Below are 20,238 nucleotides of genomic sequence, written 5' to 3' on the forward strand. Positions count from 1 at the left end.
TTTTCATCATTATTTTTATATTTTTGAATATACATACTTAAAAAACTTGATATACTCGTATTAGAATTGTTTAGACAACAGATTCGTTTCAAGAACAAAACTTACTTTCAAATCGTTTTCCTTTTTCGTTGATAACCATTTTAGCATCAATTGTTAAGCGTTTTTTTAAGATTTTTATAGGACAGATGAAATCTTTCAACTTATGAAGATTTTTGTGAATATTATAGGAAATAATTTAAATATTTAAATTGAATATTGATGAAAGGGATTACAGATTTTTAAAACCATCTCGGATTTTATTGAAAAAAGCTACTTTTCAAATATTAAAAAAAAGAAATATCTCAAAACCTGACCTGACGTAATTTTTGAGTCAGATTTGAATTAAGGCCATTAAAACCCATTGGAAAAGTGAAATTTTATTGCCAGGAAGAATACCTTGTCGACCAGTGTAATTTATATTGAAAAACTTTTTAAAATATTTAAATGTTAAAATAAATCTATATTTTAGCTATAAAACTAAAAAAACAATAATTTGCACGTCATTTTTGTCAAGAGCAGATTCTAAAAAACATTCATGACTTAAAATGCACCATTTTTACATATAACTCAGATTCACTTGAAATCAATTTGGTTGAATGATTCGAATGTTAATATCGTTAAGAATGAGTGTAAAAGATATTTATTTAATATCAACTAATTAACTCTCACTGCATACATCAATAACTCCCAAAAAACACTTCTCCTTTAACATAACGACTTTAGAGCCACTTTTTATAATAAAGAACTGTGAGCAAGTCCTGACTTTTGAAGTCCTGACTCAAAAGTCGTCGTGGAATAACAGACTTCACAACCAAAAGGAAGATAACCAAGCAGATAATCGACCGAAACAAGGTAATATAGAATATTTTCAGAAGTTGCTATTTCTTTAAGGCATTACTCTATTCCTGAAATAGCTCACATTAATTAAATTATTGAGATTTGCTAAGGCTAGGTCCTGGTTCACTACGATCTGTAGCGCAACTGAATTTATTTTTATTATACCTTTTTAATACCCTTCACGGTATTTTGTACTAGCCAAATGCGAGTTTCGAAATACTGGAAACAAGTATAAATATCCCATTTTTTATATGAATAACAAAATAATTAAACACTTGCACAGAAATCAGCAGTGAGAGTTTTGAGTTGTGGTTATTTTCCAAAGTGATTTACCGTCAATTAAATTACCGCATTATTAGTGGCGCTTAGAATTTCATTAGTTGCAACATAATAATGTCAAAATAAAGGGACATAAGCAAGAACCTATTCTTAAATCTAATACATATTATACAGAATATTCTTCACAAATAAGAATTAAAACAATTACCGAAATCCTAAACAAAGAAAATAAAGTGTAAGCTGAAATATTCAAAATTAAAATTTTAGTAAGATAGAAAATAAAGATTTGCTTCGCAATAATTTTAAAACTTAAAAAAAAACGTAAACCCCCACATATAAATAAAATTATAAACCTTAGTAAATAAAGAAAAAAAAGGATATAAATGCCTTCTATAAATTCCCTCATTTTAAGTTGTTTTGTAATAATTGTATAATCAAATTTAAATGAAAACAAAGAAAACTTTATAACTTAATACTGTACTGTGGTAAGAAATGAGTGGTGTTTGAAAGAAAGCAAAAAGAAAATTACAACAATTTTAATGTAATTTAATTATAATTTCTTTGTTTGTTTCTTAAACATTTATAATTCTTTTTTTTTATTTAAAATTTTTAACTTGTTTGATATATAAATATTAAAATACAATACATTTTCAATATATATTTACTACTTTTAAGCTTACATTTAATCAAATTTTAACTGTATAGTGTGCTGTTGAAAGAAATTAAAAAACAAAAATATTTTCAATAAAGTTATAAACAAAATACATTTTTTTTTTAAGTCCATCATCATCAGATGAGGCTTGAGAATTAAACAAAAAAAGAAAATAAATCTTTTAAGGGGCGATAAGTGAACAAAAATAACGTTTAAAAGAAAATAACAAAATTTAAAGTTTTAAATATTAAAATGTTATAAAGAAAATAGCTTACAACAAGCACATTATATGCTTACATTTCCGCAAAAGTTAAACTTAAAAAAAAATAAAATATTTAAAGAAAACAATTAAATAGTGACATAATTAGACTATGGCACATAATTTCGATTTTGTTCGTTAATATTAATGAGAATTAACAAGAACAAAATGAGCATGCAAATTGTAATCGATCTTAAATAATAAACAAACAAAAAAAATGAAAGAAACATTTAACATATTTACTAGAATACTCTTTTATTTGAATTGCAATGCTAAAATATTTACTAAATAAATTAATGAAAAGAAAAACCAACAAAAAAACAATATTCATAAAAAGAAAAAGAAACCTTTAAAATATAGATAAATCCCCTTTACCAATTTCGAATTAGTAAAGAAAAAAGAAAAGCAAACAGTTAAATTTGTTTTGTTTTTTCGTTTGATAATAATTTTAAATATATATTCTTTTTTTTTGCATTAAATTTATACAATGATTTATATTTAAAACAAAAAAGAAAACAAAAAATAACTATCTATAAATATATATGTATCACAAGCAAATGTATTGTATATGCTATTAACGTTATAATCATTTTTTAGTTTTTCAATTTTATTAATAACATTTTAACACCCTCATTATATACCAAGCAAAATCAATTTAATAAAAACATTACAAATATTTTAAATCTTAGTTTAAAATAAAATACATGCACATTTTGTGTCAGTTATAAACAAAATTTGAATGAAAAAAAAAATAAATTATACAAATTTTCGCCACAATACAGATCATTGCTTAAGGCTTTGTGGAATGTTTTTTTTTTTTTTTAATCAATATGAAATATTCAGTTTCAATATAAAAAAAATAACTATTAAAATTTGATCAATTTTATTTTTAGAGAAGAAAACAAAATAAGTAAAACAAAAAATTAATTAAAATACACTCACCAAATTGCAAACTTGAAACGTTTTGAAAACATAAAACAAAAAAAAAATATTAATTAAACACACATTTAACTTTACATATATTATTCTATATATATATATATAAACATATTATATACATTTAATGGGCAGTCAGAAAAAATGTAAAGATTTGTCTAAATCATTTATTTAAATTTATTAAAAAGAAAAACCTATAAGAACGAGATTTTTTTTGTTTAAAAATATAGAAAAAAAGAAAACAATGTCAACAACAAAAAACAACGCTTAAAAATTGCAAAAAAAAATAAACAAAAATTTCAAGATATGAATGTAATATTTGCTCGTTAGGCAACATTTTTTCGGATGTTATTTAGAAAAACAAAAGGAATACAAAAGCAAAAGCAAAACAAAAATTATAACTCCAAGAATGCGAATTTAAATAAATTGAATGGAAGAAAATGTTTGGACAAATTAATTGTTGTGTTTTTTTTCTTCCATTTTTTAAATGAATACAGTTGATTTTGTAGCCGAAGATATGGGTTAAAAGTAATTTGGAAATATGACAATAAGGATATTATGAATTTGTATTTCTTTTCTGGGTTTAAAACAGCTTTCTTATATGTACATTATAGGGTTTTCTATTAAAAGCGAATCGATTTTAAAATTGAATTAGACAAGTTGTATAAGAGATACATCAACAAGCTTTTAACCTTATGAGAGAGTCCTATCAATAACATAATGTGTGAAATATGTATAACATCGTTTAAATGCCGCGCATTCGAAAGGTCGAGTTTGTAATGATTTTGGCGCATAAATCGATGATATCGATTATGTAGTCTTTCTTGGCCGCTCTGGTTTACGAGTTATTCTCAAAGACCAGTAAGCACCTCGTTAATCCGGTTATTTTGCTTATTTCCTCGTCCAAAAATGGGCATCATTTCTAAATATGATTTTTCGACTAAAATTGGGATCAACTTGAAACAGCTCCAAAATCCAATAAGTTTCATCATATGCCCGTGTTGCTTGACGCTGTAACTAGCCATGACGATTGGTCTTTAGTGAATAATAAAAAAGATATTTTGACAGAAAGTAAAAGATACTAGGATAACATGACCGCCCAGAGCTGTCAAAATCAACCAGTCCCTATTGAAACACCCTTTACATGATATTTTAGTTATTTCCATAACATCGTACAACTTGTGCCTGTAGATATTTGGGGTTATCGGGAACTTCCTTTTCCATGGATTTGTTCCCATATTCGAAAAATAGGTATCGGGAATTTTTCGAAGTTTGGAACAAAATTCCTATGGAAAAATACCTATCGGCAACTTTTTTTTTCATGGAAAAATCTTGTGTTTTTCTCTGAATATTATCCCATTATTTATTTGTAGGAACTGAAAGCGGAGCAAACAATGTAAGCAATTCTCAACAAAATAATAATGAAAATATTAATACAAATTTATCTTTTTAAGGTCGAATTCAACAAATACTCACCAAGTTCACGTTTTAATTAGTTTTATGGAAAAAAATAAATATATTGCTAATGGTTTCACAACAAATCAGTCTAAGAAAGATGTATACAAATTTTTGAAAGAAGTAGAAAAAGAACTAAACAGTTTGGGCCCACCAACAAAATCTATTTCTGAATGGAAAAAATTAGGTGATAAGTTGATAACCATGATTTTTTTTTTCTTAAAAAAAAAATAATTTAAAGTATGGCTTATTAAAAAAAAAGTACGTGAGGAAGAAAATGTCTGAAAACAAAAGACAAAAAAAGCAACCGGTGATTGAGGTCCAAACAAGGAGTATAAATTTAGTGCGTTGGAGGGAACGATAATACGAATTTGTGACTCGGTGGAAGATGCCTAGACTCTTTAACTTTCGGTCTCCCAGCCTAGACTCTTTAACTTTCGGTCTCCCAGCTGAACATTTAAAACAGAACTTCAACTCATCGTCCTACAAAAAAGCCAGAAAAAGGCATAACTTGTGAAGTTCGCTTTGGAACGAGAAATTGAAATCCCAAAAAAACTCTGCAATAACTTTGAAGGGTTAATTAAGGCTATGAAGCGACACCAAAAAGAAATGGAATACGATTTCAAGAAAACATAAAGTTCCAATGACAATATTAGTGAGTTTCAGAAGTAGATGTTGAATGAAACCTGAAGGCACAACCTTGAAATGGAAGCGATGAGAAGGGAGGCTAAAGCAAAGCTCGAGTTTCATTTACTTGTAGTCGCCTTATGGATTAATAATAGAAAGGATATTCTTTGCATTTTCAATCAAGGATTAGGTCTAGGACGAAAACAAACCATTTTTCCACTAAGAACCGACTGTCAAATCATTCCAAAACTATGTTCCAAAATAAATTTCTTATTTTTTTGTTGGCAAAATTTGTTCCCAAGGAAAAAGAATTCCGTGGGGAATTCCCGATAGTAGGAACTTGCTCTTGGGAAGGGGAAATTTCCTAGGAAAAAATATTTCCCGAGGAAATCCCGATAAGGCTGATTGTATAGAGAATATTAAAGATCGAGAACCTCTCAACCGATTTCCATGATTCTTTATATTCTATTCATCCAGAACTGGACTGGCTATAGAAAACAAAAAATGGTATTGCTTTTATTTCTTTTCAAGAGTGCACAATTTTGGTGTCAAATTCATGCAGTAATAATCGGCCCTATCGAGGTAACCGTCGGAGTGGAATTCTCTCCGATTTCCTCCGAATCGGAGACATTTTGCTTCAAGGTAGTTGTCCGATCAGCTGATCGGACATTCTCTCCGACAAAACTCAACGCATGCAATTTACATGCGATGCTTTGCGATGAAGTACTTGTTTTGTTTTATTCTTGACAGATACAAACATACAATTTTCCGAAGTCCTCCGACAAGTTCTTGTTGCGGAAAGTGTTTTCTTTTTTTTTATAAACCAAAGACAAACACCATGAAGGCTTGTGATATTTTTGTTTTTAAATATATACATTTATTTTTAATAAATGTTTATGCATCAAAGTTGAGTTGAACTATTTCATTTCGAATTGTAGCTGCTTGGCTTCGAAGCAAATTCATCTGAATTTCATGAATTTCTTCTTCCGTATCGTTTAAATCTTCATGCTCGAAAATTTCATAACTTGAATGAAAATGTAAACATATGTTGTGTAAAGCACAACAAACGTTAACTATTTGTGCAGATTTCAAAGGTGCGTAGTGCAACTGTCTTGCACCTAACAAGCAACGAAATCTGCTTTTCGATAATCCTATTGAACGTTCAACTATGTTACGAGCTCTTCTGTGACATATATTAAAACGGCTCTGTGCGCTTTGCGGTGTAGGAGTCCTGCATGGTGTCATAAGCCAGGGCTCCAATGGATATCCTGAATCACCTACAAAAAGAAACAAATTCAGATGGTCGGTATTGTTGTAAAAAAAAATGTTTACCTAGCAACTAGCTATTTCTTGTACTTTAATGATTTCTTTCGAAATACCGTCGTTCAGGACTCAAAGCCCAAACATGAGAGTCATGGTTTGCTCCCTGGTAGTTGGCATTAACGGCTCTTATTCGCATTTTGTAGTCGCAAATCTAAAATAAAAATAATTTTAAAGTAGTACTTTATAGGCAAAACTAACATCTTACAATCATAACGCTAAGACTAAAATGTCCCTTCCGATTGAAAAATAAATGTTTCTTTTCTACTGGTGCAATGATTTGAACGTGAGTACCATCCACACAGCCAATCACTCCAGGAAAACCAGCTTTTTCAAAGAAATATATTTTGGACAGTTGACATTCTTCATCAGACATCTGTAAAGATATCCAGTTTCTGCACAATGTCTCTTCCATTATGTCTAAAGTTTCCTTTAAAATACTGGAAAAAGTCGAAAATCTTTTTCAACACCATGTTGGTAGTTTCCCTCGGCAAAAAATCTGAGGCAAGCTGCTAATTTATGTTCCGTAGTGACACAATCAGACCGATGATTTGTTTTGTATTTGTGTTGAATCTGCTCCAAAAAAAAGCAAACGCATTATTATTCAGGCGAAAGTTTTTCTTGAATCTGGAAGAGAATCTTAGAATTATTAGAAGATAAGTTTACTTACGCCGCGTCAGATAGTTTACGTATATTGCTTTCATTTCGCAATGTTCTACTATTTTTTTTATTTTGCGTCCTAATTTGTTTCTTATTATTATTGCTTGTATAAAGTCAAATAAATAAATAAAACTTATGTTTCAACAGCTTTTTTTCAATTTATTCTTTTTCTTTGACACCTCAAATGGAAACAAAAACATATGTTTAAAATAAGGAGGGGACTTTATTCGATAGTTTTGATTTAAAAATCGTTGCATCTAATTAAATGTCTTAAAAATGCTAGCGCATTATAATTGGAAAAAATACTTTTTGTATGGTTTAAAACGCTTATTGTCTTTATTTTATAACATATTATCGAGAATATATCGCATTTTCGATATATCGGTTAATTTGCACATCTCTGCCTGAAATTTATATCCATCGCATTGCGTCGTCTCATGTCCGTAAAATTTCTTCCGATGACAGCTACCTCAAACCGGAATTCAATCTCCGAAAAGGGATGCGTTGCGGAGAAAGTTCCGCTCCGACGTATACCTCGAAAGGGCCGAATAAAAAATCAGTGTCCATCAATTTTTTACGACCTTTAAACTGAAAAATGATCAAAATGGAATATCTCAGCATTCCCATGAACGATTCTGAAAATTTTTCCACTTATTACAAGAAAAATTTCACCTTTCATTTGATACCAATCTAAATCGTATTAACTCAATTCGGGTGAACTTTTATAAACTAAAACTAAACAGAAAACTTAACAAAAAGGGCTAAGACGTTTAAATATCAAGCCTTTTCCACTATTTTATTCTGAGCAACATTTTCAATGAAGAAAGAAAGCTTAATTATTAAGGCTCTTGTTATGTCTTAATTTAAGCATAACTAATACTCGAACTCAACTGAACTATGTTAATAAAATTTTCTATGTCATCTTGCTACATACGTTTGGCTCACAAATAAAATTATATAACTTAACTCATGATCTAGAAGCATTCCATAAGTTTAATGTTCTATGCTCTTCCCAACTTCCTTTGGCTTCTTGATACTTCTTTGATCTGTACATAAGCAAATTAATCTTAATCTCATATATATATATTTACAGACAAGGTAAGATAACGACCTTGTCTTTAAATACATATTTGAGCTTAAGATAAATTTAAATAATTTATCAACGGGTTTTGTAAGGCCTATTTCGTTATGTTCAAAAACAAAGATAATTTTTTTTTGTAACATTAGAATAGCCTATCCTCATTTTGCGTTAAATGGGTAATTAAAAAACCGAAGTTTATGAAACAGAGGCTAATCATGGACAAGAACTTTGTAATCGCTTTGTAGCTCGGAAAATGAACAGAAAACCATAGGTAGTTAATAACTATTTAGAAAACTCGTTATTATATGGGGACAATTACAAAGGTCGTACATCTACTATTCTTTAAAGTAAAGATAAACGTACAATCATTAGAAAAGCCTTCAATTCACACACTTTCTGAATAAGATCAAACTGAATAAGATGAAATTTGAGTAGAAGTAAGCCGAATGAGTGCTACTCAAGTCATCAAAAATGGCAGACACCTGAAGCGCCTAAAGCGGCAAAAAAAACCTTCAGTAAACAATGAGCGTAACCAATAGCGGCTCAAATTTGCAAGGAACCACATAGTGTGGAACAATTATGGACGCATCAGATCAAGCGATTGGAGAAAAGTGATCTTTTCAGAAGAAAAGAAGTTCAATCTGGATGGATCCACAATTCCATGATGTAAGAAATAAAAAGTAATTCCTAGATTGCCGTCATAATCGGAAGGGAGCGAGTTAAACTGTAAAATGACAGTAACCTTTTACAAAACTACCTCGATCCAGGATATGTTTGCCGTTTGGACCGATTATTTTCCAGCAGGAAAATGCACCGATTCATACACCTGGTATAGTTATAACATGGCTGCAGTTAAAGTTGCCACCATACTCTCTCGATTTGATTATGATTGGTTGACACGCAAAGTTGCTGAGAATATGGAAAGATCACTTCTCCAAATTATATAACGGCGATGACGCACCGAATTCCGCTGTAAGGGAGATAGAACCACTCAACCTCGGCGACGCAGATCAACAATTCCGCCTAAACGACCTTGACGAAGTGAAGATAGCTATATCTAAACTGAAGTCAAACAAAGCTGCTGGAGCTGACGGCATCGCTGCCGAGCTATTCAAATCAGCAGGCGATGACTTGGTACGGAGCATGCACCAACTCATCTGCAAAATATGGCCGGAAGAAAGCATGCCCGATGAGTGGAATCTCATCATAGTGTGCCCGATACATAAGAAAGGAGACCCTCTAAACTGCGCCAACTACAGACGAATCAGTCTCCTTAACATTGCGTATAAGATCCTCTCTGCCATATTATGTGAACGTCTGAAGCCATTCGTCAACAACCTGATTGGTCCTTATCAGTGTGGCTTCAGACCGGGAAAGTTCACTATCGACCAAATTTTCACATTACTGCAGATCGTGGAAAAAACCCAGGAACTTTAAATCGATACCCACCATCTCTTTATCGATTTTAAAGCCGCGTATGACAGCATCTATAGGGAAGTGCTCTACCGAGCAATGTCTAGTTTTAGCATCCCTGTGAAACAATCTTCCAAAGATCCATCCAATTACTCGGATACGCAGATGATATTGACATAATTGGAAGATCAAAGCGTGATGTCAGTGGAGCGTTTTTGATTATTGCGATGGAAGCGAAGAAGATGGGTTTAGTGGGCAATGAGGGCAAGACCAAGTATATGCTGTCATCAAAAAAGGACAATGAACAGCCACGTCTTGGACAAAACGTCACCATGGACAGCTATAACTTTGAGGTAGTTAAGGACTTTGTCTACCTAGGCACCGCTATTAATGCAGACAACGACACCAGCGCTGAAATCAAACGAAGAATAACTCTTGCAAATCGCTGCTTCTTTGGACTTAGAAGGCAATTGAGAAGTAAAGTCCTCTCTCGAGCATGTAAAATCACCATCTATAAGACACTCATCATCCCGGTTCTCATTTATGGCGCTGAGGCCTGGACCCTGTCAAAGAAAGATGAGAGCGTCTTAGGATGCTTCGAGAGAAAAATTCTTCGGGCGATTTTTGGTCCCGTACGCATAGATGGAGAATGGAGGAGAAGATATAACGACGAGCTGTACGGGCTGTACAGCGACACTGACCTAGTTAGCAGAATCAAAGTCCAACGGCTTAGATGGCTAGGTCATGTAGAGCGGATGAACATCAACGCTCCAGCCCGGAAGGTCTTCGAATCCAATCCCGAGGGACGGCGCAGTAGAGGAAGACCGCGACTCAGGTGGCGCACCCAGGTGGGAGAGGACCTCAACCAACTTGGCGTGCGAAACTGGAGACAGCTAGCTAGAGACCGAGCTGGCTGGAGACGCTTCTTGGTTGAGGCCCAGGTCCGCCCCGGACTGTAGCGCCACCTTAAGTAAGTAAGTAAGTGAGCAAACGAAACGGAGGAAAACAGCAGAATTACGCGCTTCTTATACTGCAGATGAGTTAGCATATGCTGCACAGATGAATTTGAGGGCTAGCAAGAGACCTGAAGAATCAAATTTAGTGAAGCAAGTAAGTGAAAATAATCCCAGCCAGCAAAATATACGAATAGTTGAAAAAAGATCTCCCAAAGTGTCTTCTGTACAAGCTCTGTCTATGATTATGGAAGCTCAGTTATCTAAGAACCAATACAACATCATTCGAAACTATGCCAAGGAAATTCCATCTTATAAGGAAATAAAAAAAAGAAAAGTCAAAGTGCTACCTAGATATTGTATCTGTAACAGAAATTGAGGCCGATGTACCAGTACAGTCGTTATTAGACCATACTGTTACTCGTCTGATGGACTCACAACAAGAAATGATTACGACCTTAAACCTTTCAATCAACTTTACAGTAGTTAGCAAGATGGGATTCGATGGGAGCTCTAGTCATACCCAATATATGCAAATGTTTACATCGGAAGAGAGTGACGATAAATACATATTCTTGTAATTAATGGTGCTTTTGAGAATAACAGGTGAACAAAATGATATGAAATCTATAATGTGGCAAAATCCACGGCCTCCATTAAATTGCAATATAAGAAAGAAACAAATAAACTCGTTAAAGCCGAAAAAGAGAGCATTGAATACCAAATACAAAATTTTGCACCAATGGAATTAATAATTGATGATAAAAAGTTTAAAATCAAACATAAACTTGTCTTGACAATGGTCGATGGCAAAATCTGCAACTCTTTATCTGAAACTAATTCAACTCTGCGATGTTATTTATGCGACGCGACATCTAAACATTTCAACAAAATAGACGATATGATAGAAAGGCCTTTAAAAAGAAACTTTTTATCTTTCAGTATATCTGTTTTACATTCGTGGATAAGGATGTTTGAGTGTGTTTTACATCTTGCATACAAATTGCCTATGAAATCATGACGTTTGACTAAAGAAAATGAACAAACAGTTAAAAACACCAAAATCAACATCCAAAAAGAATTTAAAAAGCAAATATCACTTATAGTCGATAAACCGAAGCCTGGTTAGGGTAATACTAATGATGGTAATGTTGCAAGAAAGTTTTTTCAGCAATATGAATTATCTGCCACTATTACCGGAATAGACAAAAATCTTATTCGCAGGTTCTATATAATTCTGCAAACTTTATCGAGCGGTTTTAGGATTAATACAGATCAATTTCAAAGTTTTTGCTTAGAAACAGGTCGATTGTATGTTGAACTATTAGCCCTATTATGGCTATCAACTATCAATTATTTGATAACTGATAACTTCTATCAATTTATTGATAATTTGGTATTATGAGTATCAAATGATAATTTTTCACCCATTGTGAATACTAATCAATATACGATTGTGAATAGGTTTTGTTTGCTGTTTGACCTTTGTCATTTGTGCTGAGTTCTTGTGTTTTGTTTTATAAATAATTTCGGCGGAATAATGTAAGTTGTTTTCATTAAATAAATGTCTCCCTTTTCTTAATAATATTTTGTTTATTTAGGAGTAGAATAGTTAGCAACAAAAAACAACTAGAAAGGCTTGTGGAATTGATGGAGGAAAATCCTGAGCATGCAAAAGGCATTTGTGCTAAGCCAGTTCTAACAAAAAAATGGGAAGACATCGCTCTGGAACTTAATAGCTTGGGGCCTCAAAGCAAAGCAAGCAAGGCAAGCAAAGCATAATGTTATGAATTCCTATGTGCCAGTTTAATTATGTTTTAAATGCTAAAACTTTATTACTTACTTTTACTTTTTTTACTTTTGAGCAATGTATGAACTCTCAGTGCTTTTTTTATGTTACGTTTTCATGTTATGTTTTTTTTAAGCTTTTGTAATATGTATCTTGTTTTGTTATACATAAATTGTTTTTTAAAACGAACAATAAAATGATAAAACAAAAGATTTTTGATTTTGTGATGCATTTTTTTTTATTTATTCGGTTTGCATGAATCTTGCTATTGAATCCCTTATCCGACTGCCTTCAGTGACAATTGCAGAATCATCTAACATATCATGGTTTCCAAGAACATTTTCGGATTCCTCTTCGATAGCTTCAGGATTTTCCAATCTATACTTTACACAAATGTTATGAAGGGCTGCACATACGTTAAATATTTTGGTTGCTTTTTTTGCTGTGTAATGTAGTTCTCGTGCTTGCAAAAGACACCTAAATCTACTTTTCAGAACACCAATAGTGCGTTCGATAATATTTCGACCCTGTGCATGTTTTTTATTGAAGTTTGCTTGCAGGGAACTCTCGTTCCTATATGGTGTAATTAAGATGGTGAAAGAGGATATCCCCCGTCACCAAGAATTCGAAAGTTGGTTCTTCCTTTACGATACGAGCCTTCTAACTTTACTTTTAGCTGTGACATACTCCAAACGCTAGCATCATGTGAGGACCCTGGATGTTTTGCATTTACACACCTGATGTACATTAAGTGATCACAAACCTTACAAAAAAAAACAAATACCTAAATAATAATCGTCTATTGCCTAGTAAAAAAAAAAACTCACAAGCATCGCATTTATACTATAATAGCCCTTTCTATTGTAATACACATGCTGAAGGTCCTTATTGGGTCCAATTATTTGTATGTGCGTACCATCGATAGCCCCGACCACATTTGGAATTCTACTTTTTTCGAAGAAGTATATTTTCGCCCGACGTTCTTCTTCCTGGGTATAGTTAAATTGAATCCATTTCGGACAAATGTGTCTTTCCAAAATACTTAGCAGTTCACTAAGAATGACAGACACCGTTGGTTGTGCCATACCAATATTAAAGTCATTCCCAACGCTCAATTGGTAGCTTCCTTGAGCAAAGAATTTTAAAACAGCTGCTAGCTTGAGTATATTTGGGATGGATTGTTGACTTTTTATTGGTTTAAGTTTATCGTCAATATCGGTGAATTCATCTAGGAAGGCTTGTTTCGAAAGTCGGAAATTTTGTATGAATCTGGAAACGAATCATAGTAAAGTACCTAGAGTAAAAATGGAAAACCTTATTGCCTACATATTTTCGTCCAAATCCATTGGGTTTGAAGCATCTCGTAATGCCCTGCGTATCTTGGCGTGCGTGATAACACTTCTTTCTTCATCATAGTTGCCTTCAAAGAACAATTCTACCGAAGACATCGTTTTAAAATGTTTGTTGCCAATACAAAAAATACCTAACAATTTATAAGCTGTATATAAATAAAAACTATTTACAGGCTGCGATAATTTGATACATTAGGCATGTTCCACAAACTGAACGCTCAATATCAGATTCGGCGTGTTATTAATCTGAAGTTTGAAAATGAAAAAAAATTATTAAAACTTTTATAAATCGTGTTAATTCCATTATCAAGTGCATGTACTCAGTGTTCAGTGTTTTTATTACAAAAGGAAAAACAAAAAAAAAAAAACAACAAAACAATACCTACCTACCTTCAACATTGCGTATATAATTAATAAATAAGCAATGAAATGGCAAAAGTGATAAACACAGTGTAATGGGTAATCCCTTCTCTCCTTTCCCTCCACCCCACACAGGCATATTATCACAATCGATGTAGACATTGCATACGGTTCTTTTTATTGCTATGCAGTGTATATATGGATTGAGTTGGTATGTCTTCGGATAGATTAGTACATGTGATATCTAGTTAACCAGGGGCGGATCGATATGCAGATTTTCACTAAGGCATAACACTAGTGAAAGTCTGTTATTGAAAAGTTCAAATTGGATTCTAGATACTACATTTACTATAGGTAATTGTCCGAATTTGTTGTTTTACAAGTTTTATACATTAAAATGTTGAGTGAATTCAGGGTGGACTTTAGTAACATTCGTGGTTTAAGAAAGAATTCCTATGCCACATATGTCCACATTGCATCAAACAGGCCAGCTGTTTTGGCATTGAGTGAAACTCAAATAGGTGAAGATTCCGATCATTCGGAATTCAATCTAAATGGGTATAACTTAGTGCCATTATTTTTTCCTCATCATGGACTAGCCGTATATATAAGAAATGATGTTGCATACCAACTCCAGCCACAATATGGTTTGTGCTCCAACACAAACTTTAACTTCATGTGGTTAAAATTCACGGTAAATAAACACATCATCCACACATGTTTTTTATATCGAAGTCCAAATCTGGACAGAAATTCAACTTTTAACGAATTTGATGCTCTGTCTGACTCCATTCAAAGAATTGTTGCCCATTATCCTCACACTGAAATTGTCATTGCGGGCGATTTCAATGTACACAATTCTTCTTGGCTTCGTTATTCTGGTCAGTCAACACCGGAAGGAAGGTATGTTGAGATCTTTGCTGAGTTAAATCAATTAACCCAGCTTGTCGATGAGCCAACTCGAATCCCTGACGTTGCAGGTCAATCCGCCAACACCCTAGACTTGTTTCTTACCTCTGACCCTAATAAATACACAATTAGTGTATTACCGCCTCTAGGCACATCAGACCATTGTATCATATCTGCAAAATTCTCATGTCGAAAAAACCCAGTTAAAGAAAAAACTCCTATGAGAACCGTTTGGCAATATGAGAAAGCCAACTGGGACGGTCTCAATGAATTCTTCAGGAACTTTAACTGGTCACTATGCTTCCTCGATAGTGACGTGGATTCCAGCGCAGATATGGTTACAAATTTAATTCTTTGTGGAATGAGAAATTTTATCCCGAACAGGGTAAAATCTATCAAACCCAAAGAGAACTCATGGTTTGATTCGAGCTGTAAAGAGGTTATTAGGATCAGAGATGTAAGTTTCCGTTGTTACAAAGCCAACCCGACCGAGGAAAACCGGAATAAGTTCAAACAAGCTAGGAAGACATGTAATGGTCATATTCGTCGAACCAAATTTTTGCATGATCAGAAATTAAGGCAAAAAATACTACAATGTCCCAAAGGTAGTAAAAATTTCTGGTCATTTGTAAAAAACGTACGAAACACCACGTCATCCTCGGTTCCAACGCTCGTCCACAATGACACTCCCTATGTAAGCTCGATTGATAAAGCCAATTTGCTTGCAGCACAGTTTGCTGTTAATTCGACGCTACCGGAAAGTGTCATGAGTCCTCCTGTTCTTGAGAGCGTAAATGATTCAATGGGACGAATCTTCTTTCGCACTCGTGCAGTTGCAAGAGTACTGAAAGACCTTGACATACACAAATCCGCTGGCCCGGATAGTATCTCCCCAATTGTTCTGAAGAGGTGTTCTTCATCGCTGGCAAAACCACTGCGTAAACTTTTCCATCTTTCCTACTCTACAGGTCTTTTTCCAAACGGATGGAAAATAGCATTTGTCCAGCCTGTCCCTAAAAAAGGCGAATCCTCCTCTCCCTCTAACTATCGTCCAATAGCACTTACGTCCCTTCTTTCCAAGGTCATGGAAACGCTGATTAATTATCAGCTCAAGAAATATCTCGAAGAACGGAAGCTTCTTAATGACCGACAGTATGGTTTTCGTAGCAATAGGTCCACTGGTGATCTCATGGTCCATCTCACCGAACAGTGGAACAAATCTTTACATCGTTTTGGAGAAAGTAAGATTATTGCACTTGATATTTCAAAAGCATTTGATAGAGTTTGGCACCAAGCTCTCTTATCGAAAATGCGTGCTTTTGGTATTGATGAATCTCTTCTTCGTTGGATTAGAAATTACCTTTCTAACCGTTCAATACAAGTTGTATTGGATGGTTACAAGTCTGAAATTCTTAAAATAAATGCTGGTGTTCCCCAGGGCTCCGTTTTGTCTCCGACACTCTTTCTTATATTCATAAATGATCTTATGTCTGCCACTTCTAATCCATTAACCTGTTTCGCCGACGACAGTACCCTCAGCTTTTCATACTCGTTTATAGATTCACATCCTTGTCCTTCGGATGTGGAACTTCAACGGCAGCGTATGATAAGCTCATTAAATTCTGATCTTGACAGCATTGTCCAATGGGGAATCAAAAACCGTGTAGAATTTAATGCTTCCAAAACTCAATGCTGTCTCCTGTCGTTAAAGCGTAACCCACCCCCGATGCCGCTATCCATGTGCGGCACTTGCATCCAGGAAACTAATCAACTTTCAGTACTTGGTATGAATATCACAGATCACCTCTTATGGAATGATCACATATTCGATATCGCCAAAAATGCTGCCAGATGCTTAGGATTTCTCCGAAGATGCAAGAAATTTTTCACCCCTTCTGATCTGGCTTTAATCTACAAAGCTTTTATCCGTCCAAAGCTTGAATATAATTCTCATATCTGGGCAGGTGCCCCCAAAACAAATTTAAATCTCTTGGATAGAATTCAAAAAAGGGCTTTAAAAATGATAGGCGACAGAACTATAATCGAAACATTTACATCGCTAGAACACCGTCGCAATGTTTCATGCCTTTCGTTATTTTATAGATATTTTTACAAACAATGTTCTGTCGAATTAGCCAGTTGCATTCCACCCCTTAAACAAGTCAGCCGTAATACTCGCACTTCTAGGAATGCTCATCAGTTTACCCTTGAGCTCAATTTCGGGCGTACTGTTAAGTACAGAGATTCTTTCTTAAATCGCACATCGAGAATGTGGAATGCTTTGGCCAACTCTGTTTTTCCCTCCCATTTTGATGTTCAGAACTTTAAGACCAATGTGCACCGGTATCTCCTCTTAAATCCTTCCCTATTTTCCTAACGCTCGCACTGTGTTTAAATATAAACATATAAAGGGTACTAATAACCCCTTGAGTGCCTGCATATTATAAAAAAAAAAAAAAAAAAAAAAAAAATTTAAATTACAATTCTTTACCATTAACGAATGTTTGATACATTTGTCAACGAAGATTTTGTAGCTGATAGAATATTTGATGGGTATCAATATGTTTGATAGCCGTAATACCGATTTTATCAATAAAGCTATTCACAATAGATCTTTTAATTCACTATTTATCAAAAATATTGATAATTGATCACCATAATACCGATTCATTAATTTTGTTGATAATTATCAACTATTATCAAATATCGTGTTGATATTTGGTAACCATAATAGGGCTGTATATCCCTGGTATTACATGAGCACAAGTGTTCATAAAATCCTTATCCATGGAAGTGAAATAATAACCCAGGCTCTACTTCCAATCGGACAGTTAAGTGAAGAAGCTCAAGAGGCTAGGAACAAAGATTTAAAAGTATATCGGGAACAATTTAGCAGGAAAACATCACAAAAGGATACTATCACGGATGTTTTTAATAGAGTGCTTATCTCTTCTGATCCCCTAATAACTTATACACGCGCAATGCCAGTGATCAACTGGACAATTTTGCACACTGAAGTGATTGAAATGTTAATTGAAGAACCATTCATTTCTTAAAAATAAAATACTCAAAAACTTTAAAAATTTTTGTGAATACTTTTTTATTTTAACATATTAATTACTAAATTTCATTTGTTATAGCATTGAGTATCAATATTTAACAGTAGTGATGATTTAAATAGGATACTGAATTTTGAGTACTACTTATTATGAAGGGGACCCACTGGGCACCGGTTTCTTTTTTTGTCTTTTGTTTTCAGACATTTTCTTCCTCACGTACTTTTTTTTAACAAGCCATACTTAAAATTCATTTTTTTTTAAGAAAAAAAATCATGGTTATCAACTTATCACCTACTTTTTTCCATTCAGAAATAGTTTAGTTCTTTTTCTACTTCTTTCCAAAATTTTGATACATTTTTCTTAGACCGATTTGTTGTGAAACCATTAGCAATATCTTCTTTTTTTTCCATAAAACTAATTAAAACGTGAACTTGGTGAGTATTTGTTGAATTCGACCTTAAAAAGATAAATTTGTATGAATATTTTTATTATTATTTTCTTGAGAATTGCTAACATTGTTTGCTCCGCTTTCAATTCCTACAAGTAAATAATAGGATAATATTCAGAGAAAAACACCAGATTTTCACATGAAAAAAAATCCATGGAAAAGGAAGTTCCCGATAACCCCATATTTACAACAAGTTGTACTATGCGATGATGACTCTTGCAAAGTTTCTCCATGCGTTCGGCATTGGATTGCAATACTTGCTCTATCCATTCCTTCTGCTGTGGCAGTAATATTTCGACCAATTTAATATCCATGTGTTCTTTCTAATTACCTCGCCGCCAGAAATGGTTAATCTTAAGTTCATTTAAGGATTTATATTTTAATTCGAGTTTAATGTAATCAACGCTGTAGGCGGAACAGAAGTGAAAAGCGATCGCCAAAAAGGCGGCGAAAATTAATTATATTTATTTGAAAGCTACACAGAAGTTTTCATCGTTTGACTTTGAAAGAAAAATTCCTTAAGAGTGTTATTTTTCGAAGAGGTAATCACAATTGGTCACCGAGGTTTTATAATCACCTTAATGCTTTTTAATTTAGATCCTCAATCGAGTTGCAGAAACTGAGATAATAACGAAAAAGCGTTTTTCCCTAACTTACGGCTGCGAAGGTCCGAGATTTTCTGAGACTTTTTAAACAATGCTTAAGCAAATTTCCATTTATTTCATCCCATACCGAGATTGACCTCTTTCTTCCCCTTATTGTAATAGACTACCTTTAAAATGATAATCATATGATAATGTGTTAATAATACATATTGACATAGGTAGACTTTTAACAAGCTAAAAACCTATTCGTGTAACATTAACAATGATTTATTTACTTTTTCTAAAAGTTCCTAAAACTCTGTACAAAACTCACACACATAGGTACATAGATAAATCTGTGTTAAACATTGTAGAACATTTTATGGGTCCATTAATAAAGATTCCACTTATGTACATATACAGATACATTTAGTTGTATACTTTATCAGGACTCACATTTGTTTTTTTATATATATATGACCTCCAAACTGAACAAACTGACAAATCGATAAAACACAATTTGTGTCATCTCCTGGCTTGAACAAACTATTTCTTCACCCTACCATCATCCATATTTCCTTCAAACCCAAAATATCCACCTCTAATTGCTTGCCGAGTCATGCCACATGGATAAATAATCCTGGAGTTGGAGTATAACCCCCGAAATTCCTGGTCCAATCGGCCACCCTTTTCTAGTTGTTGTCTGTGACTTCAACCGAATAAGCACACTACACAATATACGGTGATGAGGATGACAACGACGACGCAAAGGACCAAAAAAAGGACACAAAACACACCACCAACAAACTAGAAGTCCATTTTCTCATTTATCATTATGATGAATGAATTTTTCTCCAAGGATTTTTCAATTAATAATAACAAAAAAGTTAAACAAAAACATAAAGGATAGGGATAGAGATGTTCACGTTCCTGAAAGCAATTTATCAAAAATCCGAAGAGCAAAAACAAAAAAGTCGATGTTGCAAACTAAATAAAAATTCAACTAAAACCCAGTTTAAAATTTCATTCGCGGGACCAAAAAGGACCAATCAAGGAGATTGCCATCATCAGCAAAATGTCTTGGATATGTTGTTTTCCAGAAAAATTCAAGATGACACAAAGGACGAAAAAAAAGTACTGGTATTTACCACCAAATCAATGAGCTATAATATTTTTGTTAAAGAAAAATGTCAAGCCAAGACGAAGAAGTTAAGATAAGAAGCAAC

The sequence above is a fragment of the Eupeodes corollae genome, chromosome 3 (genome assembly GCF_945859685.1).
Source record: "Eupeodes corollae chromosome 3, idEupCoro1.1, whole genome shotgun sequence".
Taxonomy (NCBI): domain Eukaryota; kingdom Metazoa; phylum Arthropoda; class Insecta; order Diptera; family Syrphidae; genus Eupeodes; species Eupeodes corollae.